Consider the following 19,313-nt stretch of genomic DNA (forward strand, 5'->3'; position numbering starts at 1 on the left):
CGGAACAGATTTATTTACATAAAAATACACACTCTGATAAAAAGAAATTATCAACTTTCACTGAAATTAAATATTTGTCGTGATCATTAGAAATATCTTTACGGGGCTCTGAACCGTTGACAGGAAATGGGTATAATCTATAGTACGGTAATCGTTTGATCTGTGATAATTTCGTGAGTTTTGTACCACAGAAAGACTATATTAACGAGCAAAAAATATTTATTAAAAATTATCCCTCAATTTTATTCACTTTCATCGACAATAGTTATCCGCACGACTCCAGTTTCCGGTTGTAATTGCCAATTGTCCATTTTCGAATGACAAATGTTTGTTGCGCTAAAATATACGATTTGTCATAACATCTGTTCGATCAATCGGTGCCTCATTTAATTACCCGGAAGTGGTTTAACTATCTCACAAGAACAATTGGAACAACAATTATCGTGCACGTAAATTCATTTAACCCCACAAGTGATCTCTTGAGAGCATTTTAATGTTTCCAGATCATTAATTTTTTTCTCTCCGCGCATAACAAATTTGTTTGCGATGGGACTTTCAATTAAGACTTAATTTACCCTTTTTGTCTTCGTTTTGTTGCAACAATTACTCATGAAGATGTTTAGAAGACGCCATTTTGCTACTCTGTGTGAGAATTTTTCCATTTAAATGACTAGACTGGGTATCTCCTCATATCGATGTGGAAATATCGCGCGGAAGTCGATGGGGGAAACCCGTGAAATATCTCCTCGATTCCATCTTCCTCAAGGTATTCTGTATTCAAGTTTTCTACTGGCTCTGAGGCATCTTAAGCCCATGGAGTTTGCATATAGGTCCGGGTATAGCCGTGTGGCTATATACATCGTCGGGTAAAAATAAAATCGAGCAATTGGAGGCGGAAATCGAAGGCGGAGAAAGTGTAGGGGAAAACGTAGGAATCGCCGAGATTTTTCGATTGTCGTTTGAGAAATTCTGTTTGTCGATTTTCGTTCGCCAGAAACTCTCCATTTTTTCCGTCTCACATTTTCAAATTGAGTTGGGAATCTATAATTTATGATTAATGCACTAGCGTTGAATCCACTTGTTTTTCAGCGACAAAATCAGTTCCGCTTTGTGTCCCCTTCCGTCGATTCGATTGTAAAATCTCAGCTCTCGCTTGGATGGGAGGTACCCAGTGCATTTTTTGGACTTTCGATTTGTTAATCTCACTCTCGACCTCGTTGCGTCATTTTCCATTATCGATATTGCTTTGTAGACAAGGTTGAGTCAGCATGAGACATATTTATCGTGATACGAGTGGAAAAAGTTGAAATAAAATCGAGTTCTTGAGGAAGAAAACCAAAGATCGAGTCAGAGTTGACTCTAGATTGAATATTTATCGATATATTTGTCTGTAGTCTGATAATTTCTGCCATTCTATTTTACTTTGCAATAATTTCTTTCACATTTTAACCTTCACATTTTCAAATACTGGTGGTGCGTCGGAAATTTCTACGATTAATTGTAGAATCCACTTTTATTTTTATTTCTATACATTTTATTTACATCTTCATGAAGTTCTTGAAAAATAGCGCATTTTTTTGACTTTTGATCTGTTTATCTTCCTCTCGATCTTCTGTCCCCCTTCATTACCGATATTGCGTTGTGGATGAGCTTTCGGTCAATGTCCGATGAATATTGTTGATTATATTCCATCTGATTTCTCTTATCCGAGAATATTCATATCAACTCATATCAGTGACGTTGATCGGTTCATATAATTATTTTAATCAATTTTTTAATTTCTATAAAACCCAACGTCATCGCTTCGGCCCCTTCGGTTCCGACGACGATGTCATAAGACTAAAAATCCCTAGAGTCCTAAAATAAGCGCTTTTAATGAGGATTTTCGTTAATTATGTCTGTGGAGGGGCGAAATTACCTCCGAAAAAAATATTTATATTCCATTCAATATCAGATACACATAAATAAACAATTTTCTCAATCGTCATAAAAAGACATCATATCTATTGACTTTGAGTCTTCGTGTCTGGTGAATTGAGACACTCGCGTCGTCTCATTGTAAATAAAAAAATAAATTCTACCGTCGTAGTGTTTTTTCTAGAATAGACAGTGATGCACGTCATAAGTTTTTACCTGTGTTGGTGAGGAGTCGTGGTTCAGTGAACACTTGTGTATGAATACGTGTTCCCTTCTTTATCATTGGAGTGTTTCATACCGCGGTTGCCCTTTAAAATACCACTAGTTTGCCTTGACGCCGACAACAACGAACCACGTGGTGGAGAGCGGGGACAAAGGTATTCGTGTAGCACGAGGTGATGGGGGATTTTGGTGCAACTCGTGTGATGAGACTCGAGGTGAATAGTTTCAGCTGCATTATCTGTTGACTGATAGTGTGGGAAGTCGTCAGGGATTTTAGACGATTAAAATGAGTTAGTTTTTTAAAGTCAATGGAATTTCAGTCCCCAGGTTTAGAGTACTAATGGCTATTTGAGAATTCGGCTGTTTTAAATTGTTAAAAGTATTTATTCAATGTTTTTTCCTTGGTAATCATTCCTTGGAATACAAGTGAATAAATTTGAATGCATTTTCTGACATTTGCTTTCACGTGACCTCATCAGAAGTGTCTTATTATCATGCGATAATTGAAAGTCAATATTTAATCACGACTATTGCAAGAATTAAATACTTGACAATATCATTTTTCACTTCAGGACTTATATTATTTATCTACTATCAATGATTTTTTTATTGGACATTTGAATTTACTTTCTCTTCGCTGCATTTAATGACCCACCGGTGCTTTAGGTGTATTAGCTTAGATGGAATTTAGTCAGTAGATTTAGATCTCCGGCAGAATAGATAATTAATTCATTGGTTATCGAAAATAATGGAGTGGAAAAAAAAAAGATGCCCGAGGGGAGATTAGAATGAGGCCATCAGAGTGTGAATCGAGAGCAAGGGCTAAACATGCACTTGGGTTACTCGAAAATTAATCCGATCTAGTTGTTATGCGCGATCACTACTGGTACATAATTCTGTACTAGGGGCCAGGCTTACCCCAGATTCATTATCACACTGAGTGCTTCGATTTAACTTCCATCGATCTCTCAAATTGAGAAGAGACGCATCACCGTAATAGAGGATTATGTGTGCCACGCGCGTTAAATTGAGTAGACGAGGATAATAAATATAAATAGAATTTTACTCTCAGAATTTTCGACTCTCGAGTTTCTATTCTTTCGGGGGTAGAAAAAATAGTAAAGACTTGAAAAGCTCTGGTTTGCATCCATCACTGGGGAATATAACAATGAGCTTGGAATATGTTCTGGATTTATTTTATGATGAAAATGGGGAAAGGCCAATTATCATCTTCATTGTGTGGGAATAACGAGGAATTACGGTACATTTTTTGTACTCATTATTTTTCAGTGTAAAAAGGGGGTTATTTTATGCTGAATTTTGATGATATGAGTCTCCGGTGGTGAATGCTTGCATTTCGGAATATTTATAAACAAAAAGAAACAACATGGTTACGGATTTACCTCGTCCAGATTTTTTTCGATTCAACTTTCATCTCTTCAATCGCATTAGATTTTTTTCAGAGCCAAGGAGTTTGCATTTTTTTGACTGTTGGTAACACAATTTTATGGAAATTTCCCTCTCCAATCCAGAATAATGCAAATGAAGATAAATAAAAAATGATTTCGTCTTTCCCTATTAATTTCTCAATTTAATCTCTATCTTCAAATTTTAATTGGCTAATCTACCACTCTATTTCAACAATTCTGAAAACACGAGGAATTAGAAAGGTTTATCTCCCATTCATCACTCCCCAACATTCATAAAAAATATTTTTTCCATTTAACAAATCTGAAAGATAGTGAAATGTCGTGTAAAATCTTAATGTCACGCTAACGATGTTGCTGTTGAGGAAACTTTTCGTTCTCGAATGTTCGTATTTCACCATATCCCGAAAGAGAAAAAAAAAATAAAAAGCATTTGTTACGGTTTCTACCTGCTTCAGGTTTTCTGATCTTTCTGAGGGATTTCTGGCACCTCCCACACACACACACACACACGTGTATCGCTCTGAGAGCCCACCCTATCCTCCAGGATCCCTCGTCTCTCTTTAGGAAATGGCAGTACATTCCTAAAATTCCTCTGTACCTTTCATGGAGAAGGACCCAGTAAAGAACGCTCTGTGCATTTATAGTGCTCCGAGGGTTTTCGAGTGTGCACTCCACTTTTCGTCTATCCATTTCATTCTCCACAGCCCTAGACACCCCTCGGAACACCCGGAATTTTGCATTTTCTGGTCGCAAGTACAATATGCTGCCGTTTCTCAAAGACATCTGTGTTACCCTGAATTCACGATTGGAATGAACCTAAATGGGTCGTTGTGGGACAGTTTTTCCGAAATGAGGGAAAAACAATTTGAGAAAATTCAAGTACTTTGTTGTAGATTACCGTACACATAGCAATAAAATATTTTCAGTGTGAAAAAATCGGTGCATATAAATATTTGAAATCTGTATTACTTTTCAATCCATCGAAAGTGGATTGAACCCGATGTTAAATTCAACACAGAGACGGAAGTTTCTCATAAGTAAACAACTTGATAGATGCACTCGTGTCTTGTCGAATAAATTTATAAATTGCATTGACACGTGACAAATGTGTCAAGGAGAAAAAAAATAAGGGAGAAAGATTACAGTTTGACCCGGGGTGACAGCCAAGAGACAGAAATTCTGGTCGTAGGTCGATCTCACTGACTGTAGACACATTCAGTTGCCCTTAAAGAGGGAACAACATATATGTAATAGTTGTAACTATGAACAGCTTGTGGAGAACGGATACATAACGGCGAGATGAACAAGAGAAAGAGAATAAGTGACGCGAAGAAGGCAAACGGTTACGTTGCCACTCGCGAATAGTAAGAGACACAAGGAGAGGGGGAAAGTTGGAGAGAGAGAAAGAGAGACGCTTTGGACCTTTAGTGTTTGTGTTTACGTGTGAGAGAAACAAGTGGTGGGGGCAGTTTGACCGGTCGGAATTCCCTTCTTCGCCGTTTCCAAGACCAAGCCTCCTAACTGACTTTTCAGGTGAACGTTTCAGGACACGTTCGACTATTGTAAAGGTTTCGATTTATCTTGGCTCGAATAATCCGATATTTCAGTGGCTTACATTCACATAGGCCAAAATAGAATGGAGAACGTGAGTTCCATTCCGTCATTTATTTATAGAACAAGGTAATTAACATATAATCAGGGAAAATGTTCAGTTGGTGATAAATTAAATGAGAGGAGGACATTGAGGAGAGGATTTTTGGTCGATAGTCGATAGGAGTAAATCGTTCGATCCTTGCAGTCATTCACACAGACACACCTTCATAATTATGTAGGTAAATTGGTTGTTTGGGAGCCCATCGGTCTAACGCGAATAGGGCAGGAGTAGGAAAGAGGGAAATTTTTTTTTAAAACTTTCACTGCAATATTACAGACGTCAGTTATTGCATTATTATTTCATCTTTATAATAGCATAAATTACGTGGCGCAATGTGTTGCAGCAGTGTTTCAAAATGTCGATAATACCCGTAGATTGAATCGAAATGTCACTACAAAACAACCATCAAATTCTCGTAATTTATTTCTGTTTTTGTTTCTTATTGTCTGATGGTGTGCAACAGAAAATATCCTCGGTAGACATTGAATTACCTCTAGGACTCGGTGTCATTCAATCTGAAACAATTGTCGGTGGTGTAATCGATAAGCTTCACTGAGCGTAATGCGATCAATCATGCGGATTCGAGCGTTGAAATGTTGTATTTCCTTAATTGATAATAACATTCATCTACCTCTGGCATTTGTCTTTTCCTTCTTTGTAACAATTCACCTGAAGTTAGTTGAACTGTGACTGGAGTTTCCTGATTATTTGAGTTCGATAGTTATCAGTTATCGAGAGGTGAGGAGATATAGTGGCAGTCGAATTATTTATAGTCGGATGTATCTTGTCAGGGTTAATGTGATCGCTTATGGGCGATGGGGGATCGGTGGAATAAATGTACGGTGAATATATTTGGGTAATATTTGTGGAATTGCTCACGTCAGGCTGTTGGATTACATTCTTACGAGTGAGAAGTTGGATGAAAAAATTTTCACCCTCCGGCCAGTTGAATCCTACCATTTTCCCATTTTTCGCTTACGTATCCGACGGATCATGACTAGAAATACGATGCATTTTGCCAGTGAAAATTGCTGAAGTTGTGTGAACGAGTGGGATATTTACCTTTGAAGGCAGAATTCTGAATCAATTTTTATTGAATTTTATTTTTCATTTAATATCGTTTAAAAAAATTTAAAAGAGAAGAGAATGGAAACTCAATCTTTTATTTAAAAATCCAGGAATCCGTTGACATTGTTGGAGAAATAATTTATTGATTTGTGAGAAGGGAATTGTTAGAATAATTGTAATATTCAGAAATCAGTGGACTAAGTTTCTCCGAAGGATTGATTCATTGTAGGTAAATCAGTGGAATTACTATATCAATTTCTTTTCTGGTCTAGAAAGATTGTTTATTGAGGAAGAAAAATGAAGTGATTGTCTCAGTTATTTACAATCACTTCTGGTCGAGATAATTTCTTCAGATAACAGAGTTTCTCACTGGGACAAAGACTTTTACTGTAATAAAATTGTGATAAGAAAAGTCAGTAATATTTTTATCACTTTGTTACTATACTACATTGTTTCCTCGAAACCTCTGATCGATCTGCAATGGCAAAAGTTGGGCTTATATTCAAAGTGCTTTACCTCGATAAAGTTGGAAAACTTGAATTCCCACCCAACCCAAATACACACGTACGTACAGACACTGTTCACGTGTTTTCATTTTCTCGTTTTTTTTTTGTGGTACAGTACAACGTGGAGAGCTCATACCTTTGGGATTTGCTGATTAGAAGAGTATTGGAAAAAGAATCAAAAGCAATTTGGTCTTCATGATGGTTCTGCCAGGTTTTTTTTTCTCTCACAGGACTTTCTCCAGTGATCCCCCACATTCTTTTTGCCTGTCTCTGTCATCGAATGATGATGGAGAAAATAGGGGAGTGTTGGAGGGAGTGGAGGGGAATTAATTGAAAAACAAAGATCAGGAATTTGGGGAATTATGCAGGTGTATGAAATATTGATGATTATATGCGAAATTATAGAAATTATTGAATATTGGGTTAATTATTTATTTTATGTCATTAAGCTTTTAATTATAACAGACTTGAAGACAGAATTTCACTGCAAAAGATCTCAAGGTTTAGTAAATTTTTCCGAGTCAAAGGAGGGGAATGAAATATCCTTTTCACCCTAATGTAGGGTGGAAAGGACTAAACAGGAAACTTTCTCTTCTCCACCGATGATTCCCTTCATTATTTGACAGAGGGGGAGCTATCGCAGTTCAGGGTAACACTTCACTTTTGAAATTCAATGTTTTTTTGAATATCTGCACTCACTAGTCTAAATCTACGCGGTTTTGGAAAATGAGATAACCATTGGGTTGTGAAGGAGCTCCCTGGGAGTAATTTTTTTTGGAGGGTTGAACCTCATACATGATAGGGTGAGGGAGGATAAAAAATGAATGAAAAACAGCTCAGCAATTTCTGGGAAGAAGTCTTTACAAACGTGATGTATCTTCCATGGTTGACAGTTGGGAGGGCTTACGAAAAGTATTATCGTCACGGGTGGGTAAACGAGTAAGAGGATTTGCAACTCGTTTTCCTCTCATTGGTTCAAGTTGTTGTCCGTAATCCGGAGAGAAATTGACGATGGAAATAGGGCTAAGACTCGTGAATCTTCGAATCCTGTTGAGCCTGAAAATGATAGGATATTTGGAGCAGAGGGAAGATAAGGGCTGAAAGGAATGAGAAATTTCAAAATTGAAGGATTATCATCGAAAGTAAAGACACAATTTCTTTAGTTCGATCACAGCATCGAAAGTAGAGGAAATATATCGTAGGGTTGTCGAGGCCAATCTTAACGTGACCTTTGCCAACATTTCAACATTTTCAACCTTTGCTGAATGACGAAATCAATTCTGTATACCGTAGTTCGGGACGTGATTACAAAAATATCGCGAAATGCTGGCAAAAATGAAGGAAAATACCATACCGTACACCGAGTGATTAAGTCAACTGAAAATAAATGTACATGAGAATTCAGGATTATTGTGAAGAGGGTCATATGCGAGGGTAGAATGCTGTACAGTGCAATTTGGTAGCTGGTCCAATGACCTCGGAATCTCCGGGAAACTGGGTTGATGCAGATTGAATCCGATATAACGCTGGTAATGCTAGTGGAATCTGGGTGCTTTTACTCTATTCTAATGATGGCCCTCCGTTTATTGGAATATCGCGATTATTTTTTTATTCGGCTTTCACTCGAAGGGTGAAGATGATGGCCAATCAATGATGAGTATTATATTATAAACAGGTGGAATATGCCCAGGGACATTGATTATTGAGGTTAATTCATTTGAATGATATTTATGGATCTTAATTGACCAATTAACCTTTGATGCTGACTACGAGTTGATAATGATTTTCATTCACATCGGATAATTGATTTTTTCTAATGCGAGGAAATGTTCCTTTGATTAGTTCATCAGTTCGAACTCAATATCTTTAGATGGGAGGAAAGAAGGTGCGTAATTGGCTAGTGATTGGTGCATATTAATTTTAATTTGCACGTTTGTAATTTAAACTACACATTTCGTGTAGAACAATTATTGTCAGTGGCAGATCTTCTTTCATTTTGTTGTTCTGAACAAGAATTGACTTCAACTTTATGGCTGATTGTTTTTTAATTGTTGTTATTCAGTCCATTAGACTTACTTCCTTATAAAGTATATCGTGACTCTCATCCAGATGTCCATTTACTAATCTCAACCCGAGTAAAGCACCAAATCATTTACCCCTCGGTGTACTCACAAATGTGAGCTTACGATTTTGAAAACTAACTTTGGTCGTTACCCTTCATTCTGAGAAACGTGCAGTGGTGGAGTTTATAGTGCCCAAGGCGATCCTATAAAACAGTTGGTTTTTAGAGGCAAACCCCTTCCTTGATGGATTTTACCAAGGTTTATTGGTTCCGTTAAAGAATTGGAAGTTTCCGTAATGCCGACTTTATTGCCTACCCGGTTCTTAATCTTCGGGTTTTTACGCTAAAGTAGCAGTAAAACCCCGAGGTGTTGACGAATTGAGAGGACTTGATGATATTGTTGGAAATCTGGTAAAAAAAGGGACTGCATGGGGATAAAGGTCCTGTAAAAATGCCCACAGCTTTCCATCGTAATTTTCAGATTTTTCCTCTCAAGTTTTCCAGGAAAATTAGGACTCGTAAAATTAAATTTTGATGAAGATGGAATTTCATGTCCCTGTTCAACATTAATGAACAATGGAGTCAATTTGTTAGGAATTTTCATATGAATTTGTAGTATTTGTAGCATTGTACTGTTCCCTCGAATGTTCGTTGGCAACTCCCTTCAATTCAGCTCAACTGCAATCCACTATTATTAGTAGTTTCACAGTAGTGGAAAATCAGTTAATTAATCAGGGAATACTAATAGACAACGATATATCGTATTTCATGTACTCAGCTAATATGGTAATTTTGCAATGTATGCGCTGTGCTTGAAACACATCCTGGTAAACATAATAAGGATTCTGATACTTCGAGAGGGAGAGAGAGGGAGAGTCTTGGTCCGCTCATCCGACTTATGCCAACAGCCATTATTCGGCTGCATGTGACCTCGACAAAATTGTATCAGGAGTCTGACGATGGTTTATTTATCCTTGGAGAAAATTACTATGCAGTTCAATATTTATGAATTTTACCGTACACAGATACCATAAACAGATGTTCGACCAAAAGAGGTTGAGACAAATTACCGAACAATTTAAAGACAAACAATTCCGGGGCCCTTCAAGTTGAACCTTTTTTTTCAGCGCATACGCAGTAAGCGCTGGCTCAGCTGACTAGAGAAAATTGGCGGGAAATTTAATATTCATTGTTAGATCGCAGTTAACTCGGGGGTTTTCTGGTAATCATTTGTGATACTATTTTTTTTTGACATTTTCTAAATGTCCAAATGCCTGTCTTCATGTGGACAGAAAAATTCCCATGTTATGAGACAATTATTCACCAGTGAATGACAAAGGTAATGCGAATGGATTCAACCATTCGAACACAAATGCATGACCATTCGAATGTACACATTTCCATAGTGGAGAGGGTGCATTTGTAAGGGTCATGTTTTGCCAATACACATTATCGGTCACTGGTTACGTTGAACTACATGCAGGCGAATGTCTCCCAACAGTTCTGCAATTCTCTGAAGTGGCACGTTTGTTTCGTTTGTCGAGAGCACTGAAGCTTCTCATTCATTTTCACTCTCGCTCCGGTGATCCCCAGCTCTCTATTCTCTTTCATGCTCATGGACGTATAGTCTACAGATCGTTGGTTTCACTTGCTCGTTGAAGTTTTCATTAGTAACTAGGTATGTTTCGAGTTCATTGTTTAATAGCCTTGTGAATGTGTTTATACGGATGACCCTGTAATATTAGCATGATTTACCAGGGCTGAGATTTAATCGGAATGTTGCAGAGAAAAATCCCTCAACACTCGCAACAGGATTTTTGTCTTTTCCAAGAAGAACAATTGATACTGGTTTTCGCGCCATTTTGTCTCATGGATCTGATGTTACGGAACATGAAGACGCCATTTGTAAGTACGCGCTCGGCTCAGTTCGGCGAGTCGAACGTTGACGATGACAATCGAATGATAATTTCCACATTCCCACGATTCTATTCGTATCTCTATTGACATTCACAGGGAAAAATTCTCTGGTCGTCGATTCGAATAATTTTAAACCGTAAAAAGCTCTTCCATCATTGTTCGTTAAATTTGCAGTCGTTGCACTTCAGTTTAAAATTTTTTATCAATACATTAGCCATCCTTCCGTCGAAAATTTCTAACTGAGTGACTCGCTGACGTCGAAACTTGTCGTCTTACGGGAGAGGCTTTTTTATTCATTGATGATTCTCCACTGTCGATTCGCTCAACGCTATTCGATATTCCAGCGATGAACGAGTCAATACACTTCGATAAAATCGCCGGAAACTCAGTGACGCTGTTACCCCGACAGGGGCGAAAGTGGGATACGAACCAGATGAGGAAAATGGTATGGAAAAAAAATATAATAGCCAATGTTCATAAGAGCGTTATCCCCTTTTGTGTGAATGTAAATGAGAGGAGAAATATAGCCGTGAAAGGGACTACGTACGTTTCACATCTCTTAAGACATCTGGGTGACTTAATTCAATTAGCTCTTGGAGCTGAAAAATATCTGCAGTGTGAAGTCACGTCTCGGTTAATTGTGATTGGCTGCACAGTGAAAAGCGGAGTCTTCAGGACGTCTTAATTCGAGACATTAGACGAGAGACGGATTTTATTGATTGACTTTTCGTGACGAATGGCTTTACGATTATCGACTTTTATCATGTGACAACAACATTTGATGGGGGAATTTTTTGTACTCGGGCATCCCTTGATTTCGTCCAGTCACGTCGCATTCAGCTAAAGCATTTGACTCCTCGTTCTGTATTTTATTTTATAATCGCGTTCTTTAGAGATGAGCTATCGATCGCTTGACTTTTCCCGGATATCATTGAGGCGTGGCAGTCTACTACTCCCGACGGCGATACGACACTGGAGAGGTGACATTCTCGCCTTCTTGTGCATTGCGGAATATAAACGATCCTCTAATTTTTTATTTACACCTCCGAAATTGGTACTTATTTACAAACAGCATATGATAAAAATCATAGGACTTGCAAATTCTCAGCGATCAGAAGATGAATTTTTTTATGCGACAGTCGGGAGAAATTGTTTTGCCAAGATATTTTTGGCTCATCAGAAAAATATTTGGAGGGATCTTCCACAAATTTATGGACATTCGAAGGATCCATATTTTTCTAGGTGGCCGAGGAATCACCAGGAGGATCCGACCATTCCTTCGGACTTCTGGAACACCTCTGGTGAAGAATAATTTTTCTACGCAGTTGTCCTATAAATTACCCGCGAAATGGAATTCATAAATTCATCTAAATACTCTTTATGCACTTCTACATTATACGTTTGAAGAAATTATTCCAGTATTCCATGGCTTCCGCTGATATTCCGTGAAACTGTCACGCCTGATAAATGGTATGTGATACGCGACCATATGAATAACACCAAAAGACCCAGACGTATCCCGAGAAATCGTTAACCAGCAAAAGTTTAAGTTTTTGCCGTCTGAACTTGAAAAAAGAATAGCTTCCGTTTGTCGGGGTTATAGTGCTGGTGTGTTCACTCGCCTGACCATGTAACCTCAGTTTTCACTCGGTGAATGGTCGAACTCACCGCTATGGCTATTTCTTCGAGAATTATTATTATGATATAGTGCATAGACCTTGCCAAGATCGGATGCCATAAAAGTCGTCGGCTTGTGAATTTACGTCTCTACGATAATGTCACTGTTTCATCGTCTGTGGATGTCGCTTTATATTTTTACTGTATTTAGAAAATATCTTTGGGCTTTTCCTTCAGTGCACATGATCGGTATGACTGAAGGTCCTTATTTCCTTGATGATCAGGCATGTGAGTACATTACGTCGTCTGTAATGACTTCAAGGACGTGACGGATAACTGTAATTATTGACAAGGTCATTTTATGGTACCAGGAGAATAGAAAACTAGTCGTGAAATTTCAGACGATTTTTTTCGATTTTTTTAAAGGCAGAGTCCTTGGGCTCTTGCTGGTCACGCCTGTGGTACGTGATGAGTAATTATTTTAATGATGTAATGGGTAATTCGAATTATTGGGGAGATCGTTTTACGGTTGTGCTGGGTAAGGAAATTATTTCAGAAATTTCCAGTGAAATATTTTGAAATTTTTCACGCCTGAAATTGTTCTGAATCACTCGATCGTGGGTACGTTACGTCATCGGTAATTACTTCAATGATGTGGTGGGTAATTTAAATTGTTGGGAAGATCGTTTTATGGTTGTGCTTCGGTAAGGAAATTATTTCTGAAATTTCGTGCAAAAAATCGTGAAATTTTTAACAATTTGCGGTTCGGGTTCTCCTTATTCTATTAGTGGTCATGGGTAAGTTACGTCATCAGTAATTATTTCAATGATGCGCGGGGTAATTGCAATTATTGGCGAGGTCGCTTGGTGGTACTGTACGGTCAGAAAATTATCCTAAGTATTTCACATAAAATTATTCCGGAATTTCCAACAATTTTTTACGACCAAGTCATCCATTACGTCATGACTAATTTTCAATTACTTCAATGACCTGACGAGTAATCGCAGTAACTGGTGGAATCGTTCTACGGTATTACGCGATGAAAAATGACTTCGACAATTAAAAAATATTTCATAAAATTTTTATTTCGGAAAAAAACGCTTTAAAAGTTTATCAAAAATTGGGATCTTCCATTGCTGGTGCAGAAAAGATCACCTGAAATGTCTGACGTCCTCTGGAAGTGGTAATTCCTCAGGATGTGACAACAAAAATAGTCAACTGTTCTCATAAAATATGACCCAAGGTTTCACATGGCAACCCGATATCTCTAATACTCTAGGGCCATTGTGCGCGTTAAATGTGCTAAACGACGATAACACGGTGACTTGTATGTTCTTTATATAAAGTTACGATGGGCCGGATAGTCCCGCCAAAAATTTAAAACCTCAGTAACATGATTTTTTATCGGAGCAACCTCCAACCCCGAACATTAATGAACAAATGAAGTTGACATATTAGGAATTTAATTACAAAATTGCGGAATTTTTCGAATGTTTCTAACGCCATTGTCATTTTATCAGCCACTGTATCACCATAATATTTTACTTCCCACCCTCCGACAATCCATCAATTTCCCGGAATATTCTGATCAACATCAAAGCAACACCGATTTTACCGCGAAAATTCGAGTGAGAATTTCGAATAAACATTCCCCTAACGATGACGGCGCATGAAATTTTGAAACATAAATCTCCATTCATCGCATCTCCATGAATATGAGAATAATTAACGAATAGCCTAGTACGAGTGAATACGCGGATATCCCAGGATTTTTCCACTCAGAAATCCTATATATACATCACCCTGATGCAATTACAGTGGTGCAAGAGGAAAGCGCATTCACGGCGTACATAGACTTTCATTAAAATCAGAACGTAATACGACGATAAAAGGAACCCTAAGGCCCCTTTTTTTTTCAGGACTCGTTAAGCGGCCTATCCTCCCACTGGCATCAAGTACTTAATTCTGAATAGCCTTCGGGGGTCATTCGGTTCTGATATAGCAATCGGTCTATTTTCATATTTTTCCGCAAGAAAATTCTTTTCATTCGATTCGTCCTTTTTCCGCTTTCCGCCGTGACGTGATACGAAGCGAAAAATTCATCAAAAATTATCCAACCGTTTGGAAGTCGTGTCCTTTCGCATAAAAATAATTACTGTCTCCCAAAAATCTTCCAGAATTTTCAAAAAAAAAAAAAATGGCAAGATTTTCGGGTCAGAATATTTTTCTTCTGAAGATGTTCGGCCCCTCTGGAGTCATTTTATTAAAATTAAATCCCCTATGTATAATATATATTATATATCCCATATTTTCCGGCAACACCACCTCGAGAATTCACCCCTTAAAAAAATTCCCGGGGCAAATGTATTTCTCAGTTGTACGGAAGAATTTTATACCCACAAGCGGGATGAATGGCCTCGCATGTTGAACCTTCGTGCAATGCGCGAATTGCTCCTGTTGCACCACAGAGACCTCCACCCAACACTTGACGTTAAATATAACATATATATGTGCTTTACGCCTCACTCGATGTTCCGTGACGAGGGTCGATTAGAAGGGAGGGAGAAGGCCCAAGGCATCGTAATTCATGATGGCACGGACCGTTTCGCATCGATAACTTTTCATAGGCGGTTTCTCTGTTTAAACACATAATAGTCCATCAACTGACGTCATTCTGCACATTGTAATTGATGAATTATACCCATTCTTATACTTACAAGAGTCAATTATATTCCGAGAAAACTTCTCTGACTTAATGAGATTTTTGTTTAACAAAAAACCGGTTTTTCCAGGAAGGGGAGTATATATATATGTATATATATATATATATTTGTTTTTTTTTTCAACCCATTGTTGAGGTTGAGAGCAGTGCCTAGACTGTACTGAGAGTCATGCTCCAAAAAGCCCCCCGAATGCTTCCCAAGCAAAGGGTTCTATGGGCTTTAATTAACCTGAGCATTGTTTTTGTTATTCCCTCCCCTCCCTCCCTCTTGCCCCCCTAGAGTCGGTAATTTGTCTTGCGACCAGGAAGAGAATAAATGTTTCACGGTTTGTTTCGGCTTCTCTCTTTCTCTCTGTCTTTCTCTCACTCGTTGTCGCTCGGCAAACCATATACTTATGTGATAAACGTTTCAAACTGTACATAACATAGAAATGATTCATTTGAATTGAATGAAATTTACTTCAATCAAGTGAATGGTTTCACTTGAAATTGCGTGTGATATAATTGGAAATGCATCAAGTGACAATCGAAGTGCTGCAATAGTTTAGTAGATGTGGAGGTAAATTGGGGTGTGGGTGTGGGAAAAGGGATGCGAAGGGATGGCTATGAAAAATTGATTGTTTGTTAATAGTTAAGGAAGTTCGTGGGAATAAATAAATCGTTTCGTGTGTGTATTTGTCTCTCTCACGGCTCTTTTGTCCTTACATCGGTGTAAAAACATAATTGTTGAATGAGAAGGGGGAGAAATCCATTAGGGAGTAAATGCTCAATTTATTAGACAATAATCACGACCCTCATTCATATAACTATCCTCGGTTAGTGAGGGTAATAGTGTAGGCATTCGTAAATAATGAATTAGTTAATTTTTACGAGGAAAACATTTTCATTACGACGACTGTAAAAATATCGCGAGTAGTTTTATTTCTTCTGACTGCACTGCGGGAAAAATATTATTTTGCAAATGAGAATTCTACTGACATGAATTTAAAGTGGATTTTTTAATGGAAATTTGGGGCATTTATTTGTCTCAAACAAATATGATTGGAAAAATTAATTGAATTTTCATTTCTGTTTTATTTTTGTTACAGGTAAGCATTGAAAAGTCAACATATTCCTATCGAAAAATGCCAGTAGCTCGAAAGTAGTTCAGGAGATGAATCTCCAACAAGTTCAAGTGCATGTGTTATAAATATTCCTGCCAGGAGAAATTCTGATGTCATGTCAAGGGAGAATCGTAAGTTGAATCAATGACATGAGATAAATTTTTATGATCTTTAAATGACCTACATTTTATCCACCGAGTGTTCAATCGTGGTTATAGTTTTCATTATTTTTTCCTTCACCACTTTTCTCGTGGTATCTCTTGGACTGGTCCAGTTTGAAATTTCTCACCCTGTTCATCCGTATATATGTGAATACGTGCCTCGGCATAGTGTCGACGTGATAGTCGGATTTATATGAGAGGATGTAAAACTCCCTGGGTGGGATAAAAATTGCAATTGCATGCTCAGTATGAACAAAAAATGTATGAATTTGAACTTCTTGTGATGGCTCTTTCGGTTTTTAAACGATAATCCTATCTCGGAAAGGACAGGTTTCATGCAGGTGTTATAAATAGACATTTGTGTTTATTATAATAAATAAAAGGAAAATCAGAGTTTCCAAATTAATTTTTCTACGCGAAAATCTACAAAACCTTTTTGGAATACAGACAATTTTTAACTGCACATCGACCACGTTATCGTGACTACATTTGACTTTCCAATTTAATGACTTTTCGATCACTGCATTCATAGAAATCGAAGTAATTGAAATCGCGATAAATGAAATTCAATAAATACGGGAGTTGAGGTTGACCGATTTATTTCAACCAGTAAAACTCTGCTCCTCGCCCACCAATATTTCGAAGCGCTTGATCTTGTTTCAAAGCTTTGTAACAATAACTCCGCAATACCACCAAATTCGTTCCATTCCAGTCGCCCAATCTGACGTTACCGGCGATTAAAAACGATCCCTCCAACGCCCCCTCTAATAGTTCCCAAAAAACAATTAATTTCCGAGCCCTTCATTGAAAACCAAAAAGCCTACGAATGACTGCGGCCCATATTTCAAATTAATTTCTCATCAATTTTCTTGATTACCAAATTCTCTATAATCCGTCATATTCGGCTCCATCGATTAATATCACAGCCGGACATCAACACTAACAATTCATCCAATGATTCACTGCCATTGTCCAATGATTAACAGCCTCGAATGTCCTTTTCCCAAATTACCTCAAATCTGTCATGCTATTAAGTTGAAACGACAGTACCACGTAATTTATAGCGATGGCTGAGACCCGCCACTGAATCCTGTCTCGGTCATAATTTACCCATGTTAAAATCAAGGAAAGTACATGTCAAGAATAGGAGGATGGAAGGGGTTGTTCATGAGTAGGCTCTCGGAAGATAGGGGAGTATAACCTCGTTATATCCACGACACATCAAAGTTTCGAGGTGGAATGAGTGTTGGTTGTGTTACTCTTGTCTTTTGACTTGTGGAGATTTTCCATTCGTCTATATGACTTGAATACTGGGATTCAATAGTCCTTGACAATAGGGCACACTGGCCTTTGAAATAATGTTGACATACATGGAACTTGGTGATGTGCATGGAATGAATGATGATGAACTTTCAATGACGATTCCTACGGTCAATTAAGGCACTTCGTGGGAAATGCCAACGTGTAATGAACAAGTAGGGGATAATTGTTATTAAAAAATGATTATGTCGTGGGTTGAGGTCCGTTTGGTTTGACCAAACGGTCAGTTGTAAGTTGTAATAGTTAACGGATATATATTTAATGAAAGTTGTTGGACTTGACTTTCGTGGATGAAGTCAGCCGTTTGCTGACTATTAGCGAGTGCTCATTGGGATTTAACTCTGACATTTGTTAATAGCTAACGGATGTCGTTTGTAATACATATCCCCAATTTTTCCTATTAAATTTTTCCCAATTCATCAACCCCATTGCGCGTATTCATCTGACCATGACCACTCGTAATTAATCATAAGAACGAGAAACGGATGGGGGAATGGATAAACGAAACAAAGAATGCCACCAATGGCACGAGCCCGCAATTAATGTTCACGCAGCTGTAGTTCTGGGAACCATTTCTTTAATTGCCCCGCGATAAATCTGAATCGAAGTCATGTGGATGCATCGATATTACGATGCACACCCAGGGAATTACGATACGGCTCTTCGATCGTAGTGGTATATCCTCGTATGCAACGTTCCCAGATTACGTCAATGGCCTTATAAATTCATTTATACGATGGGATTAACGATATGCGCAATCAAAGGGACGACTTAATGGAGGGGTAAAATTCGCCTGAGAAGTGTACCATTGAATTAGTTGAGAATCGAATTGAACAAATTTCTGAATGAAAAATTATGAGAATTAATGATGAATGGGGGATAATGATTTTTATTCCTGGCTTTTGATGATGAAATTTTATTTAATGCAAATTCAATTATCTGAGTCTATAACTTCATTCATCATTTCCCAACAATGATGATCCGACAAATAAATTGTACCCTAAATCGTGACTGATTGTAAGTTACGAGGCAAATTGTTATTACGTGCTTCCACCAAATCGATTGCTCAGCATTGCTTCAGAGGGTCATATACCCTCCGGACGTTATCCACTGCACTCTCGATGTAGGTACTATATATCGATATATCGTTCCAACGCAGTGAAGCCCTTTCCTCGTGATGCATAGATCCGCTTGTATATTTTGCGAGTAAAGCAGTTGGGATAGAGATACTGGTGTGGATGTACGTGTCATATCATATCTCGGGTGCATTTTACTCACATCATGGGTAGAGCAATTGGAATTTCATGTTTTGGAATAAAGATGGGTCGTTACCGAGCTTTTCTCATACCCAAAATTTTCATATAAGTTCATTTCATTGTGTACAGAATGTCGTACCGAATGAACTGGGGTAGATTGTCAGGACAAGATACGTAAAAATACATCTTCATACAAATTTTCTATTCCAAGACAATATTTGTTTGCAGGTGTGTTCAGGTAAAAATATTCAACAACAAGAATTATTTTTACGGGTTTCTCTCTCATTGATTCCCTATCCACCCAACAATTTTACATGCCCCCATGAATTACAACTTTATTATCATTAATTTTATCGTG

General features: G+C 37.9%; 1 protein-coding gene across 3 annotated transcripts in view; it reads left to right on the top strand.

The window, feature by feature from the left end:
* LOC135169677 (furin-like protease 1) overlaps window positions 1-19,313 on the top strand; it is a 73,259-nt gene that overhangs the window by 6,239 nt on the left and 47,707 nt on the right. The gene's annotated exons all lie outside the window — the stretch shown is intronic.

The sequence above is a fragment of the Diachasmimorpha longicaudata genome, chromosome 15, assembly GCF_034640455.1.
Source record: "Diachasmimorpha longicaudata isolate KC_UGA_2023 chromosome 15, iyDiaLong2, whole genome shotgun sequence".
Taxonomy (NCBI): domain Eukaryota; kingdom Metazoa; phylum Arthropoda; class Insecta; order Hymenoptera; family Braconidae; genus Diachasmimorpha; species Diachasmimorpha longicaudata.